Source organism: Pinus tabuliformis, chromosome 6, assembly GCF_031772625.1.
Source record: "Pinus tabuliformis cultivar Carrire ecotype Pingquan chromosome 6, CPIR1, whole genome shotgun sequence".
Classification (NCBI taxonomy): domain Eukaryota; kingdom Viridiplantae; phylum Streptophyta; class Pinopsida; order Pinales; family Pinaceae; genus Pinus; species Pinus tabuliformis.
In genome coordinates, this window is record NC_142292.1 from 818223618 (window position 1) to 818242695 (window position 19078).

Below are 19078 nucleotides of genomic sequence, written 5' to 3' on the forward strand. Positions count from 1 at the left end.
ACCTAATTTAAAATATTAATATATTAATTATGCATTAAAAAATATTGTATCAGTAAATATTAATATGTTATTATATATTAATCAATATTAAACCCAAGGGATTTATATTATATACCTTAGGGAGTAACATTATAAATCCAAGGGAATAATATTAAACCCTATGAATATGAACCCTTAGATTAATAAACCCAAGAGATTGATATTATAAACCTAGTATTAATCACCAAGGGATTATAAACCCAACAGAATAATATTAAACCCTTGAGATTAATATTATAAACCCAAGGTATATAAACCATAAGATAAATATTATAAAACCTAAAATAAACATGGTTGACCATGGTTATTAAAAAAATCCTTATCACAATACGACATTGGACCATGGCTAACCATGTTTAGCCATAATTGATTTTCATATCGATAAACTATTTATCACAATGGAAATCACCATGGTCAACCATGTTTATTTTAGTGTGTATAATATTTGTGTTAGGGTTTATATACCTTGGGTTTATAATATCAATCATGGTTAACCATGGTCAAATCTCACATTATGACAAATATTCTCTCGATTTGAAAATCAATAATGGTCAACCATAGTCCAATGTCACATTGTGACAATGATTGTCTCAATATGAAAATCAATCATGGTCAAGCTTGTTTATTTTAATGTTTATAATATTTATCTTAGGGTTTATATACCTTGAGTTTATAATATTAATCCCATGGGTTTAATATTATTCGAGTATGATCAACCATGTTCAATCATGTTTTATAAAATAAATCATGCTCAACCATGTTCCAACGTCACATTGTGACAAAGATTGTCTCGATATGAAAATCAACCATGTTTATTTTAGTATTTATATATTTTAGGTTTATAATATTTGTCCCTTGGGTTTCATATTATTCCCTCAGGTTCGTAATCATTTAGCTTTTTTATGTTAATCCTTTGGTTTTATTATTCCCTTGGGTTTATAATATCAATCCCTTGGCTTTATTAATCTAAGGGTTCAACCATGGTCAAGCGTGGTCCAATGTCGCATTCTGACCAAAATTGTCTCATTAGGAAAATCAACCATGTGGACAACCATGGTCAACCATGTTTATTTAAGGGTTTATAATATTTATCTTAGGGTTTATGTACCTTGGATTTATATTATTCCCTTGGGTTTTTAGTATTAATCTATTGGGTTTATTATTCCCTTGGATTTACAATATCAATCATGGTCAATCATGGTCAACCATCATCTATCACGACCAACCATGGTCTACCATGTTTTATAAAATCAATCATGGTCAACCATGTTCAATCATAGTCAACCATGGTGCAACGTCGCATTGTTACAAAGATTGTCTCATTATGAAAATCAATCATGGTCCAACTTCGCATTGTGACTATGATTGTCTTGATATGAAAATCAACCATGGTTAACCATGTTTATTTTAGGGTTTAGAATATTTATCTTAGGGTTTATATACCTTAGGTTTATAATATTAATCCCTTGGGTTTAATATTATTCTGTTGCGTTCATAATTCCTTGGGGTTTTAGTATAATCCTTTGGGTTTAAAATAGCAATCCATTGGATTTATTAATCAAATGGTTCATATTCCTAGGGTTTAATATTATTCTCATGGTTTTATAATATTAATCCCTTGGGTTTATTAATCTAGGGGTTCATATTCTTAGGGTTTAATATTATTCCCTTGGGTTTAATATTATTCCTTTGGGCTTATAATCCCTTGGGTTTTTAGTATTAATCCCTTGGGTTTATTATTTCATTCGTTTTATAATATCGATCATGGTCAACCATGTTTTATAAAATCAAACATGCTCAACCATTGTCCAACGTCGCAGTGTGACCAATATTGTTTCATTATGAAAATCAACCATGGACAACGATGGTCAACCATGTTTATTTAAGGGTTTATAATATTTATACTAGGGTTTATTCCCTTGGGTTTAATATTATTCTCTTGGGTTTATAATATCAATCATGGTGGACCATGATCAATCTTGGTCAACCATGGTCCAATGTCGCATTTTGACAAAGATTGTCTCTATGAAAATTAATCATGGTCTACCATGGTACAACATTGCATTGTGACAAATATTTTATCGATAATGAAAATCAATCATGGTCAAACATAGTTAGCCATGGTCCAATGTCATATTGTGACAAGGATTGTCTCAATATGAAAATCAACTATGGTCAACCATTGATAATGCTTGAATAATATTAAACCCATGGGACTATTATTATAAACCCAAGGTATATAAACCCTAAGATAAATATTATAAACACTAAAATAAGCATGGTTGATCGTGGTTGATTTCCATATTGATATAATCCTTGTCACAATGTGACGTTGGACCATGGTTGACCCTGATTGATTTTCAAATCGAGAAAATGTTTGTCACAATGTGACATTGGACCATGGTTAACCATGGATGGTATTATAAATCCAAGGGAATAATAAACCCTTAGGGATTAATACTAAAAACCCAAGGGATTATAAACCTAAGCGAATAATATTAAACCCTAGGAATATGAACCCTTAGATTAATAAACCCAAGGGATTGATATTATAAACCCAAGGGATAAAAATTATAAACCCAGTGTATATAACTCTAATATAAATATTATAGGCCCTAGAATAAAGATGGTTGATCATGGTTGATTTCCATATTGAGACAATCCTTATCACAATGCAACGTTATACCATGCTTGACCATGATTGATTTTCATATTGAAACAACCTTTGTAACAATGTGACATTCGACCATGGTTGACCATGCTTCGCTATGATTGACCATGATTGATATTATAACCCAAGGGATTGATTTTATAAATCCAAAGGAATAATAAACCCAAGGGGTTAATATTAAAAGCCCGAGGGATTATGAACCCAAAGGAATAATATTAAACCTAAGTGACTAATATTATAAACCCAAGGGATATAAATCCAAAAATAAATACTATAAACACTAAAATAAACATGGTTGACCATGGTTATTGAGACAATCCTTGTTACAATCTGATATTGGACCATGGTTGACCATGCTTAACCATGGTTGATTTTCATATCAAGACAATCTTTGTCACAATGTGACGTTCAACCATGGTTGACCATGATTGACCATGGATGGCCATGGTTGACCAAGGTTGACAATGATTGACCATGATTATCATATTGAGACAATATTTTTCATAATACGACGTTGGACCATGGTTGAGACAATGATTGATTTTCATATTGAGACAATCTTTGTCACAATGTGACGTTGGACCAAGGTTGACCGTGGTTGACCATGATTATCATATTGAGACAATCTTTGTCATAATGTGACATTAGAAAATAGCTGAGACAATGATTGGTTTTCATATTGAGACAATCTTTATCACAATGCAACGTTGGACTATGGTTGACCACGATTGATTTTATAAAACATGGTTGACCATGGTTGAATAATATTAAACCCAAGGGACTAATATTATAAACCCAAGGTATATAAACCCTAAGATTATAAACACTAATATAAACATGGTTGACTATGGTTGACCATGGTTGATTTTCATATTGAGACAATCCTTGTTACAATCTAACGTTGGACCATGGTTGACCATGCTTAACCATGGTTGATTTTCATATCAAGACAATCTTTGTCACGTTGTGATGTTCGACCATGGTCTACCATGATTAACCGTGGTTGACTATGGTTGACTATGATTACCAAAATCTACTTTTAATTTAATTTTTAATAAGTTATATTTTAATTATTTATTTAAAGAGAATTATGTAATAAAATAATTTTATATATTAATTATTAAAAAAAATAATAGAAAAATGCTATAACTCCTTTATTTAGTTTATAAAATATATCTTTAATTTATTTTTAATTATATAAAAATAAAAAATAAAAAGAGTGTTAAACCGTTAAAAATAAATAAATAATCAAAACACCTATATAACTTGATTTGGCCAATCATCTAAAACCAATAATAACCACAAAGCATTTTAGGAATAATCAAACTTTGTTGGACGACCATAAAATTGTGGATAAGTTTAGAAATTGTGGAGAAGTTAAAGGTTATGTTGTAAAAAGTGTTTTTTTTTAATCGGAAACACTGGGTGAAAATTAATATTTTATTGAAATGAACTAAAAACAATGACAGTCGGCAATATTAAACAAAGGAAAAACTAACTAAAAATAACGAATTTCCACTAAATTGTGTAGAACGAAACGTGCAATTGAGACTTCTCCAGTATATCTGCCTCATATTCCCACTCAAATGTGTAGAGCCAAACGTAGGAAGATTAAATATTAAATATTTCTAATATTTAATTTAATTTTCGTAAGAAAACTAAATGGTTTAAAAATTCTTTCTTGCTCCAGCTACTACAACAGTAACTTTCAAAGAATCAAAGAGACGGATGAATAGGAATTAATATCTTTTGAATTAGTATTCCAATATATTACAAAATTTTAATAAATATTTAGAAACAAATACATTATAATTAATTAGATCTTTTACATTTGTTGCACCAATTAAAATTAATAATTTTCGATTTTAAAAATAAAAATTTTATTTTGAAGAATTAAAAATAATACGTGTCTATATATGAGTGGGCTGTCCTCTCGACTATGGCCCCATTATCAATAAAGGTCTATATTGGATCATTGAGAATGGAGTGAAAATCAAGTTATGGTAGATCATATAATGGACAAGCAACAAGCAACCTCTGAGGACGCACTGGAATTAATCCCTTGGATGGAAATCTTTGCCACCCAAAGTCGGCTCTCTGGCGAAAATCTCTCTCTGGGGTGCCGATGTCCATTGGAAGGGTTGGAATTTCAGTGGAATCTCACACCACTTATTGCATTTGGTTATGATACTGAAAGCCAAGTTAATACGATGTGCTCCTTGGAACCATTAGGAAGAAGATCGGATTAGATGGAAAACATATTAGTGGGCTAAAAATAGCAAGAAAATACCAACAAGATGATGCAAGATGGAAGTTACAAAACTGCTAGATCAAGAATTACAAAAATGGAAAAAGAAGGAGAATAGTTGGAATCTCCATTTTGATGGAACATCAAAGAAAAAATTAGGGGTTACAGGAGTAGGAAGGGTCTTGTATAGCCCCAAAGGAAATATGGTCAAGACGTATGCCTAGGGACTTGGACCAATGACAAACAATCAAGCACAAATGCATGGCTAGCTTGTCATAGGGTTTGATTTTGGCCATAGCTTCACATGTGTCCAGTATCAAAATTTTGGGAGACTCCCTTCTCACCATACAACATCTAGAACATCACCTCACGATAAGCACTTGGGAAACCTATTAAACATAATAAGAAGGCTTCTTAAAGACATCGCACAAAAGGAGTACTTTCATATCTTTAGAACTCAAAATGAAGAAGTGGATAAATGTGCTAACCAAGCTTGTCATCTATAGGCAAGGCATATAGAAGTAAGTTGAGCATTGGAACAGTGGCCATGGCACATCACAAATATATATATATATATATATATATATATATATATATATATATATATATATATGGCTCAGATTAAGTAAAGGGGCATACTTCAATACAAAAATTGGGTTAGGGGCCCAACAAATGTCATAACACTCTGAGTAAACATGACACATGCAACAGGTAGACGTCCACGCCTCTCTTATCAGGAGGACGCAAGTCAAAGTACACTAAATAGTTATGCTATCATACCCCCACCTCCAATGATAAAGACTCCGGGAGGTGATGTAATAATGAACAAGCATGCAACTATAACTCTACGCTCTCATACCCCCACCTCTGATGATAAACACTCCGGGAGGTGATGCAATAATGAACAAGCATGCAGCGATAACTCTACGCTCATGTGGGATTTGGGAAAAGCAATGTGAAATTTAAAGGATGCAGAGTAATAGGAAGCCATGGGTTTCTAATTCGCGAGTTGCTCTGGTGACAAGAAATTGGGGTAAAGTTCATTGAATATGGCAAGTTCCATGGAGCCAAAACCAGCTTGGTGAACCATCCTCCCCTGTTAAGACTTTTGACCTCTAGGTTGGTCTTCGTCCTCATTTGTTGCTTGGTATAACATGTATGTGTGGCTTGGGGAAGAATAGGTGTGTGCAAGTTTGCATTGATTTGAGTTTCATTGTAGGTATGAATCTCTCGTCTCTTCACAGATCCTGGCATTAGATCCAATGACTAGAGGCATTATGATATTGTGAGGTTCGAGACAAGGCATGTATGCCTTTCTTAGAGTCTCAAGATGTCTTTTGGGCCAACTTTGTGGCCCATCTTAGTAAAAACATAGATAGATTATGGGGCATTGTTCATTGGTCAGAGTCAAATACTTAGCATTAAACGGTTGAGTGGACGCATAATTTACTCTATCTCGAATACCTCACACCTGAGGGAGAAGAAGAAACCTGACAACATTGGATTAGCCAACAGAGAGCATCGCATTTTGAGTTTGCTCGTGAGTAACAATATTGGAGAAGAATTGGGGGAGACTATGTCATTCAACGAAGGAGGAGAGGAAACCGTGTGGTACATTGAAGTAGGTGGAGGGTTTCTTTGGATAAGACAAGGAAAGATGAGATGAGGGAAAGAGAAAGCTTATGGTGACAATGGCCAAAAAAGGCCAAATAATTGCAGGTACAAGGAACGAGTCATCCATCTAGAGAAGCAAATGGAATCCCTGCAAATTGACATGATGATGATGAACACGAGACAACAAAAGCAAATGGAAACAAGTGTAAATGTGATGGAAGAGATTCAAATCCTAAAAGGTCAAACAACCAGGGAAATGGATAAGATAGAGGCACTTTGTCAACAAATTGCTTCTTCACATAAACAAGTTAAACTCTTGAATATCGGTTTAATCGAATCAAACTCTGAAAATTGGAAGGAGGTGAACTAGTGTCTAGACATCAACTAAACACCGGAAGAGGAGGGCGAAAATCTAAGATGATCTATGTATTGTTGCAAATTTTATTTGTTATTAGGAACTTACTATCAGATATATCTGTATAGAAATGTAACTGATTTTGTGAAAATTTATAGTCCATTAAAGTCATAGAAATCTATAGTAAGAATAAGAATAAAAGGAAGTTGAATCACAAAAAATATATAACCTAAGTATTCGTTGTAACGAAACACATATTTAATGCAATACAAATACAAATTTTTGTTAAAAACTATAAATCTTTTTTTTTTTTTTTGTTTATAATTATATTTTTAGCATGGTATCAAAAATGATATAATTTTAAATTTCACAAAATAATATTACTAGTCACACCTAATTTCAATTTGAATGTTGATTTAAAAGCCCTGATGACAAGTCCGCCTAGGGTACCTCAAGTGGCCGTGGAATTTCGTACTACCCTCCCCTTACGGGAGGGGAGGGATAAATAATGGACATGTAAAAATCGAAAATGGGAAAGCCCTAAAAAAATCAAATCCAAGTGACAAAAGTATCGATGGTTAAGGTTTTCAAACTAATAATTTCAACTCCCCTTCGCGGGTGAAAACTCTCGGTCCTCCACATGACAATCATGCAGCGCCCCCTTTCGTTAAGGGCATTTCCTATTTCCAACTCTACTGCATATTTAATGCGCTTGAGATGCAGGGGCGATAGCCACATACAACGCGCGCCGTGATGACTATCGCCCCCTAGTCATCACGGCGCGCGTTGCATGTGGCTATCGCCCCTGCATCTCAACGTGCATTAAATATGCAGTAGAATTGGAAATAGGATCCGCCTTCGTTAAGCCACCTGATAGACATACGGCCTTGTACAGCATTAGGTACAAGCGGTTAAATTCTCACCTGCAACGGGCTTTCTCATCTTCTTTCGTTACAAAAGTCCCTCTGCAAATCGTTATGGCCCACAATTATACACTCGCATTTCCCCATCATCACAAGCTTAATCCCATTTTTAACCGTCTTTGTAACTCGACTATCGCCATGCCTAGTCCCTCTTCCACCTTCGGGTTCACATCTAGCTATGGTCCATGCCATTCTTCTCTCCGACATTCATGCACTGCCTGGTTGGCCCCACGGTGGGACTTTATTGTCTCTCGAGGCATTGGCAGATGGCTATTGCCCTTCATTTGGTGCAAAGCTCCCTAATTTTGGCGGAATTCTCCTGGTTCATCTGGGGATCGAACTGCTTGGCACATGCAATCCTTTGGCTCCATCTAACCTTCAGATGCTTGTGCCTAATTACAATACGCAAGCTCTCCTAAGAGCCCAGGTCTCCCTGGTGGCCGAGCATGTCCTCCTGGTTTCCAATGCCTTGCGTTGTAGCCTTTCTAAACTTCACACTTTGCATTAGCACCTCGGCAACTCAAAGGAATATTCTGGTGGCACGAATTCTCTGTACTCACTCACTCAATTCCCTTCGAGTCAAAGATTCAGAGCAAGTATGGCAAGCAAGGGTGATAGTCTGATCCTCGAGGGTCCTTATTAATGCAACAGTGGCTTCACCACTCGTCGGGGCTCAGGGTGGCAACAACAATTGGCCTCTCAAAATCATCAACGAGCCACAACTCACCTCAGTTGGCCTCACTTCCACTCGGTCCTGCACTATCAAAGGTTGCAATTGGGAGTGAAGCGTCTCATGGGGCGCTTAGTAGATTGGGTGCTCTCCTCAGAGGGTCCTCGGTTTCCCAAGCGATTCTGGAGTCACTACATGTTGACAAAGCACATGGAGAAGCGTCAGGAAGGGAACCTGGGTTCGTGTTTTGAGCAGTCGTCACGCTACTCGTCAGGAATGTTCGTGACTGGGCTCCACGTCATCGGCACCAGGCACTATGTGCCTCCAGGAGTTTTCGAATGTGTCCATTCTCAACCGGCCCTAGTCGAATTCCCTTTTAATTCCAGGGATGAATGACACTATTAGATGATTTTTGTAATACCAACCCTTCCATTTTTTGTTCAGGACAAGGCATGTATGCCAGCGTGCAAACTTATTTTTGTACTAGTATTTTTGTAACTTTTTCTACTGCTCAGATGAGAAGCAAAAGTTGTAATGTCAAGGTTTTATATCTATGTTATTGGTCTCGTATTCCCTCAGGAAGACAGTAACACTTTGTCAATGCTCATGTAATTTTTTATGAAAGTAACCCGGATGCGGGTGGCAATTCGACTACCAGCAATGGGCAGCTGGCATGACAATGAAACTTGGCAGGACGGCCATACCAAGTGGCTCTGCCAAGAGTTAATGATATTAAAGGCCGAGGGAACGTTATGGCAGAGGGGCGATGGGTTCGCGCGAGGGAATGTAATTGTTCTGTACGCATTTTGGTTGGGTTTCGGAATGGAGGTTTCCAGAGAATGGCGCTCAGGAAATTACATTAATGTTTTAATGCTCCAGATTGGGTATGTGAGCGGTATTATATTGCTCTGTTCTGAGCAAAGAGGAGAGGGTGCGAGTTCTGGAAATGTGAGAAGGGGCAGAGGCCATACCTTTGCTCAGTGGGTGCTCCATCGTTTTAAGACGGAGAAATCTGCAGTGAGAATTCATTATCGGGTTCAGCCTTCCATTGGGGTGGTTCAGGGCGTTCAAGTACTATTTGGGGAATCTCGGCTTCATATTGTTCATAGCCCTCAAGCATCACAGCTCATGGCGCCGAGACAGCGTGGAGTCCCGCGAAGAGGAGGGGTCTGGGGCATTCGCAGAAGGGAGGAGGTCCAAGCACGGGAAGTTCAACCATTGGCTATGGTAGAGCCTCCGTCTTCTACTTCTGAGGAATCGGACCCGCAAGATAGTCAAATGCACACTTCCAGCTTCACATTCAGATGTCGGAAAAATCGCTCTAAAGTGTCTCTGCTGATCACTGTCATTACGACAGAGGAGGATGGGGAAGACTCTGACAGCCAGGAGGAAGATGTTGGGGAGCTGGCTCAAGCTGGGATGACACAAGAGAGGGCGGATTTTGGCAATGCTAATCCTCCTCCAGGCGTTGTCAATCCTGAGGAGCTTGCTCGTGTTCCGGGTCCGCTTCTACCGCCAGAGTTCCTTCCGGGTTCCCGCCAGCCAGTGAATGAAGATGCAAATCTTCCAGATTCTGACAACAACGCTTAAGGTGAGCCTTAGAAGGCTAAAACTTCTGTTTTTGTTGCTGCACTATGATCAAATTTTGGAGTTTTGGAGGGGTCTCTTTCTTTCAGAGATGCCAAGTTTTGCTTTAGGGGTAGTGGAATGCCCAGATTTCGCAGGGTGTCAAGATCTCTGGAATCACCTGTCTTCCTACCCTCTAATGCCACAATGATATCAGCAGCAAGGTGCGAGAGACATGCACAGGCTCTTTGGTTTCATAATTATGTTGCGGTTGTTCTTTTTGGAGGATTTTATCTTGTAAGTCAGAGGACTACAGGCTGCTGTGTTGTCCATGCTTATCTCCATTGTATCTATCTCTGTAATCAGGCAGCCTTATGCACCTGCAATGCTTTTCAGATGGAGGGTGTCTCTATACATCCTCAGAGGCCAGTTCCTCTATGTAAATATTTTCTTTCTTTCTTAATATATTAGCTTAGTCTTTACGTAGGAAAAAAAAAAAAAAATTATGAAAATAATAGAAGGCAAACCTTAACGAGAAGAAAAAAAAAACAAATAAACAAATTAGTAAATTCAACTCCAATAAAATTATTTAAATAAAAAAGTGCCAATCATAACACCAATTTTCAATTCATTAAAATAATTTAAATAAAAAAGTGCCACTAATAACACCAATTTTCAAATCATTAAGTCTTACTAGCATAATAAAAAAACAAATAAACAGACTAGTAATTTTAACTCCAATAAAATTATTTAAATAAAAAAGTGTCACTAATAACACCAATTTTCAAATCATTGAGTCTTACTAGCACGATAAAAAAAACAAATAGACTAGTAATTTTAACTCCAATAAAATTATTTAAATAAAAAAGTGCCACTAATAACACCAATTTTCAAATCATTGAGTCTTACTAGCACGATAAAAAAAAACAAATAAACAAACTAGTAATTTCAATTACAATAAAATTATTTAAATAAAAAAGTGTCACTAATAACACCAATTTTCAAATCATTAAAATTATTTAAATAAAAAAGTGCCACTAATAACACCAATTTTCAAATCATTAAGTCTTACTAGCACAATCAGTTGAGGATGAGCCTTGTCAACAACGCTACCCAAAATCAAACCTCATGGGGTGGTTGTGCCCTGTGCTAGGGGAAGAGACACGTTAAAATATCCAGTGAGCTAAAGGTCGGTGTGGCCAGGGTGGGTGCGATCCCTGGGTGACTTTGAAGACTTAGGAGACATGTTAAAATATCCAGTGAGCTAAAGGTCGATGTGGCCAGGGTGGGTGCAATCCCTGGGTGACTTTGAAGACTTAGATGCTCCTGAGTCGTGGCTCCTCAAGCCACTTATGCCACAAGTCAAACCTAGAGAATCACAGAAAACTTGACAAACAAATAAAAAAACACCAATTTTCAAATCAAATGTTGAATTTGAGATTTTTGGTTGTAATAACATTTACTATAGAAAAAACATATTTTCAAACAACTTATAATTTTATCCACACTATATTACTAATCACAAATTAACATAAGCATAGAAAGGAATCCAATCAACATAGACATAAAAAAGAATCCAACCAAAACACTCCACTTGTATCCCATATATGTATGCTTCCCAATAACATATGCATATTATGCATATTTTTATAGACATTGATCATATCTCTGGTCTAAAAAAAATTCCAAAAAAATCCATGATATTTGAGCATGTAATATAATGATCCAATATCACTTGTAATCTATTTAAAAAAAAAAACACAGAATTCAAAAAAAATTCAAATAAAGAAATTCAAATTACAAGAAATAAAATAAGCAAAACCATAATATAGTATCTACAAACACCGCTCTATTGATAATGCGAGAAGTGAGCAATGTTCACCTCCATATATAATAGAGAACCTTCAATTAATCAATGTTCCAATATTCCTTTTGTTGATAATGCAATACGTGAGCAATGGTCACTTCCCTATATAACAGAGAACCTCTATTTGAGCAATGTTCAATATAATGGTAGTTCTTTTAAAAATATATTATGTAGCTCCCTACTATAAATAGTTTTTTTTGTTTTCTGAACTCTTTGCACTATTGATCTCAATATTTATGATTACCAACCACTTAAGGGTTGACCCTTTACATTAATCAATCACACGCCAACTTTCTATTAAAATTATTAGAAAAAAATAGCTATATAAAATAATTAACCAACTCCTAAATATTCATAAGGAAGAAGTTAACGGTAAAACTTTATCATCAAAATTTCCTTAAAAATTTGTGGAAATGTTTGAACTTTTTAATCTAAAAAGGGAAAATTCGGCAAAGCTTTGATTCGATCCTTGCCCCCCATGGGAGATTTAACAATGAGAGGTTACCCACAAATTCCTTGATCTAGTCACAATTAGCACAGAGCAAATTCTTTATCCAATTAATGTAGCAAGGTCATTTAACTATTAATTGCAATAATTTTAAAAGATTACTCAACCATCAATTGCAATAATGTGTTTTTAAAGAAATATTAAATTATTATAATTCTCACTTTCTTTAATTGGTTCTAACCAATATAGATCCATCTTAACTCCAAATCTACCAAAAGTTGAGAGGGATCAAATCTCTTTGGATGCAAATTTTTATTTTGAGTGCAAAACTTAAAGAAAGGTGTGCACCTCAAAAGATTTGATTCCTCTCAACTCTTGGTGGATCTAGTTTGAGCAACACTAATAAAATGTTTTAACCATAATTTTTTTTAATATAAGATATTAGAATCTTTACTCAACATGCATAAGTGATTTACTTGATTTATAATCTACATTATTTTTTTTGTTAATAATATTTTTGAAATATTACATATGAACTCCATATTAAAAATGGAATAATTTACACATCTACTTTACAATGGAAAGAGAAAATATGAGAAAAATTTTAATTTAAATTAATTTATTTCTTTATATTAAGTTGATATAAAATTACGTTATTTATAACTCATAGTAAACTATTTCACTGCTACTAATATGTTTTTGTTTTAAATGCCACGTGTCATTGAACATGGAACAAACTACACATCATGTAGTATCGATAATATTATTATTACATGTCATTTGTCAACTCCATATTATGCACTCAAGGAATTACATATTTCCCTCCTAAAAAACATTTTTTTTAACTTTCAATTATTTTAGCTCTTTATATAAAAATTTGATGAAAAATTAAGGTGGAAATTGACGTATTTTATTTATGGCCAACATTGATCTTTTTATTAGTATTTTTATTTTATTAATGTAAGTATTATGTTATTATTTTTAAATGTAACTTTACTTGACAACATCTTCCTCATACTGGTTGTAGAGCACCTCTCGGCACAATCAAAGCTCATTTGCGCCTTTGCACAAGGGAAAATCTAGACAACTTTTAGAGTGAACCATGTATCTCATCTCATAGCCCTAACAGAGATGTGTCACTCAAGTTGAGTGCCCAGAATTGGTTGGTGAATGTTGCTTGATATTTATTTTCCACCATTACTAAATTTTCGTCATTTATTTATGTTTTCATTGATTTTATGTTTCTTAATGTGATGGGTTTCTTAAATTTCATTAACACATTTGGGAATGTGTTGTAATTACGTTGAAGGCATTTTTCCCTATGGGATTTCTATGTCCAAATGTTGTTCATTGCAACGAATCAAAATCCTTCATTTTCATCCTCCTTCGTTGAGTAAGAAACTTACACGTTCAATGACATGCTCGCTACTCCTCACACAAGATGGACACTTATGCTTCATAACATGTCTTCTCTACTTTACACACTCCAGTGTTGTTCCACGCTCCATGTTCGTATACTTCCAAGACAATGACTCTTTCCTACAATGCTCTTCTCTACCACGCCATTACGTATAAACATATGGAGGTGTTAGGGATCCCGACTTTCTTGGATGATCATTGCATCTTTTTTCACAAGATCAACAATGGTGGCCTCTACGTAACAACCTAGAACCAGCCCACTGCTTTCCACATTATGCCTTCATTGCCTGCATGAGTACTCTTCTTCATCATGCCCTCTACATATCTGGCCACTCAATGTCTAAATGCCACCATTCTTGGCTAATATCACTCTTCAACACATCGTCTTTTGTAGGCTCTATTCATGCCCTCGCCTCTACCTATGCATCTACCATTCATGCTTTGTCACAATTTATGAGTAGTGTCCTTGGTGCCTTTGCATAAACCCAAGGGTCCAGATCGGCATCGAGTAGTAGATCCACCTCTTCTCAACTTAGTTGGTTCGTCACTTTGTCCACGTCTTTCCTCAACTACCCTTGATTTTCTCTTTTTTCTTTCTGTCCGGGAGCACTTTGTGCAAACCCACGTCGAGTAGCACATGGAGTTCACGAGGCAACAGGCGGACAAGATTCTCGTTAATACCTTTGCAGAGTTGGAGCCAAAATACCTCTGACACATGGAAAGATTTGGCGCCGGAGGGAAGCCCTTGTGGGTAGTCGGGATGGCGATTGATCTCTCTGGGAATAACAAATATGGAGTCCTCGGGACACCAAGATTGTGGAGTGGTTGTCGATATGTCGTCTACGTCTCGTTTGAATGTGTTAGAAAATCATAAAGACAGTTGGATTCTCGTTAATACCTTTGTAGAGTTGGAGCCAAAATACCTCTGACACGTGGAGAGATTTGGTGTCGGAGGAAAGCCCTTCTGGGCAGTCGAGATGACGATTGATCTCTCTGGGAATAACAAAATACAGAGGCCCCGAGACACTAAATTTGTGGAGTGGTTGCCGATCTGTCGTCTACGTCTCATTCGGACAGAAAGGCAATAAATATTTTCTTGATCTTGATAATTACTTGTGATGTTTCTTACTATTACGATTCTTTATATCTTCTTTCTTTTAGTTCATCAATCAATTACCAAAGCAGCAGCACATAAAACAATAGACACCAGATGTAGGCACATGCCAAGGCAAAACCCCCTTCGAGGGGAAAATCCAATCAAGCTAATTCTTCCTTTCAATAATATTCTTTGAGACTCTTCACCCTAGACCAAGACCAGACTTTCCCTCCACACCATGTCAGCCTCCAAGATCTTCGACCTCTTCCCAGCAACTTTGACTATGCAGCAACATATGGCAACTGCCAGCTTCCAACCACAGTGAAACTTGGATGACTTCGATCTCCCAATCTAAAGCACAAAATAGAGAGAGAAAGACACCAAACTTTTGATTTTTCCTTGTCTCCTTAGACTTCCCCAAACTCACACTCACTTCGACTTCCTGGCAACAAACTTCTCACCTTTTCCTAGCAACAAGAGAACTTTGCACTTCTGCCCAACAAAAAGAGACTTATGCACTTCTTCCCAACTACAAGAGAGTTCGAACTTGATGAGAGAATAATGCTCCAAATGAATTTGATGTCCTTCCTTTTATAGGATTCTTGTAGGGTCGAAGGGGTCCTTAGGTCGACTTAATCTTCACTTAGGCCGACATGGTGTGGAGGTTACATAATTCATATTTGACTCAATATTTAACCTTTTTACATGATTCAAAAGCCCAAAAAGGGTCTCTTTAAATGTACAATAACTCTATAGACTCAGAATAAATCATAGAAGTCCTCAATGGGGACTTTGACCTAAAACATGGTGATAGAAGCACAAAAGTCATGCTCTAATAAGTCACAATAATAATAATAATAATACAAATTATTTTCTTCATTCTTTTCACAAGTACATTACATGATGACTCAAGTACATTATTGAAGACCGAACATAGTTACTTTTTTCAACACACCCTCACAACTAGGGAGGTATTCATAATGTACAAAGATAGTGGAAGATCTCAAACTATATGAACCATGAAAAACTTGCACCACAATGCCATGGACTAGATTCCTAACTAGGGCAATCTCTCCAAACAGTGACTCAATGATTTAGGCACCGCAATGCCATGGACTATATTCCTAACCAATGCAATCTATCTAGGTGGCACTAAGATGGACTCAAGCTTTCAGCGCTTTTAGGTAACCTCAAGCTTACTTGCTAACCATCAACCTAAAATCCCAACTGTATATCCAAAACAGAGCTCAATAACCAACACCACCTTTCCAACTTCAGACATCAACACAAAGTGTCAACCAGATGTCTTCCTTGGCAATGGTTCACTCACAAAGCCTAAACACCCCTTGATCCAACAGATCAAGAATGACCAATCTCTCCTAATCAAATTGATTGGTAACTAGCATGTTATCAAATACTTCAAGGGATTCACTTGTACAAACACACCCCCAATCAATAATATACTTTCATATGTACATAATCAAATACAAACCTCCTGGGTCTTTCAGACAATCGATGTTGCCTCTCAACTTTCCATAGCATGACTACCAACCGAATCTTTGACAGAAGATTCCTTAATCATAGTTTTTCCCTCCTACTATTCATGCAACAACATATCCTCCTAAATTCATTCTTCAATTACTACCAAGTTATGCCCTCCCTCTCACCCATGAAGCACCTACTTATACAGACTCCCTCTTAATCTTAGGGAGAGACCTCTTCTATTCAAGCTTCCTCCATGGGATTAGCTTCTTCTTTTCGACATCAGAGAATTTATCAGAGTTATCATCAACCTCATCGTGCTTATCACATCAACGAGCATCTTCACCAAGTTGACGATTGTATACCTGCACAACTTAAATAAAAAGTACAACCAAATCTATAGAAGCATTTCATCTTTGTATATATCAGATACACAAACACAATTACAAACAAGAGACACATACCCTTCCATATCTTGTTAGGGACTTTATACACCATAGACTACTTCATAACAACATTCATTCCATTTAGGGTTTCAATGTGTCTTTGAAAGGTATGACATGCCTTACTTCAACATATAACAAACCCTAGAAACAATTTTTCACAAATATAGATTTACAAAGTATCTAACAACCTTTCAAAAATACATATATTAGACTTCTTACTAGAGATTCATACAAATCCTAGAATTCATACAAAAGAATCAATCAAATTCAATCACAACTTAGTCATTAACCTTATCAGCTTCCACTAGGGTTAGTTCTAAACCCCTAGATTTTCAATCAACCAACAACCAGTCACTAACATGACCAACTACTACTAAGATTAGTTGCAAACCCTATATTTCTAATCAATCATCAATCACATCCAAAAATTCAAATTTCATCAATCTTTCATAAATCTAAACTATCATATAGTCAATCATTCATCAGAGATTTCTACTTTGACTAAAGTTCAACTCAAAAACCCTAAAATTTCATTTCAACGATTTTACACAAATCTCAAATCATCATATTTCAGAGATTTTACTTCAACTAAGGTTTAACTCCAAAACCCTAGAATTCCACAATCTCAACAATCATTAAACACATGGATCTCATATTGTTACATTTCACACTAGAAAATGTTACTACTAAGATTTAATCTGCAAAACCCTAGATTTTCATTTTCCACCAATCATTTAATTAAATTTCATATTGTTATATCACACATACTAGACAATTTTAACTTCACTAGGGTTTAGCTACAACACCATAGATCATTATCCTAGAATCTCATACGAAGATTTCCATTAAATCCTAAAACTTATGACCAACAATAACTAAGTTAACCCATGTATCTAGGAATTGATGTATATCATACATAAGCATATCATATGTCCAATAACATAAATACATTTGACCTAGACCAACCTACGACTTCAACTAAAAGTACATATCTATATATATGCCTAGATTTTATCATCATGGAAAATACATTTGATATCATGTGTTAGTCAAACCCAACTTCACAACAATACCAAATAAGAGTTAGACACACAATCATTTTGATTACACTATGGTTTGCTCAAATAAACACACTCATACCAAAGAAAACATTTCTAAGACAATGTAAGGGTCTTTCTCACAGATCCCACCAAACCCCACTGAGCTAAGGTTCCAATGAAGAAACATAGAAAACCCTACATTACCAAAAACTTCAAAGGTTATGGGATTTTAGACCTTATCACTCAACCCTAACAAGTTATGATTTCCCAATCATACCAAAATCCCAAACATGGCATCATCAATAAAAAATTCAACTAGCGTTTCACAATATCCCTAAGCAGTTTAGGGTTTCAAACATTCATAATAGCATACCCTTCAGTTAGGTTTTTCCAGAACTTTTCTAGGGTTCTACATAGCCAATCAAGGATATGAGTGGGGTGGGTAGATTTATCAAGAGATGAATCACCCAAACAACAATCACTAGGATTCAATACAACTAGTCATAACAAAGTTCGTAATAGATCATCAAATGAGTAATCCTTTCAATCAATATATTCAAAGCATACCTTTATTTCTTGACTAACCTTGTCTTGAGAGTTCCTCCTTTTTTCAGATGTTTTCCCTAGTCAAGACAGTAGAGGGAGAAAGGTGATTAGTATTCAATATAATCAAAACTAAATGAATACATGAACCCAAAACCGAAAAGACATGAAATACTTATCTTTGGGAGTTGTTGGGTGCTCCCTCCAAAGCTTGAGGGAAACCTATAAACTTAAAAACAATACAAAAATGTATTTTCCAAAATATGTTAAAAACCTATAAATTCTAAAACATATAAAACAAGATATGTAAAGTAAATGACTTAATAGTGTAAGTCCCTAATGTAGGGTTCTTCGGGCTTGACTTTCTTTGAGTCTCCTTCTTTAGCAAAGTTGACTTGATCTCGTCCTCTCTTCTTATTCCTTGGATTCTCGGGACAATCACTCTTGTAGTGACCTTTCTTATGACATTTATAGCACTCTATCTTAGACATGTCAAATTTCTTCCTCGATCTCTTTGATCACTTTCCTTTATGATGAGCAACATAAGCATTTGATACTCCTTCAAGATTAGTAACCATTGAGATCGTTAATTCTTCTTGACTACAAGTGGTCCATAATTCTTCAAAGGTGAGAGCTACCTTCCAATTGTTG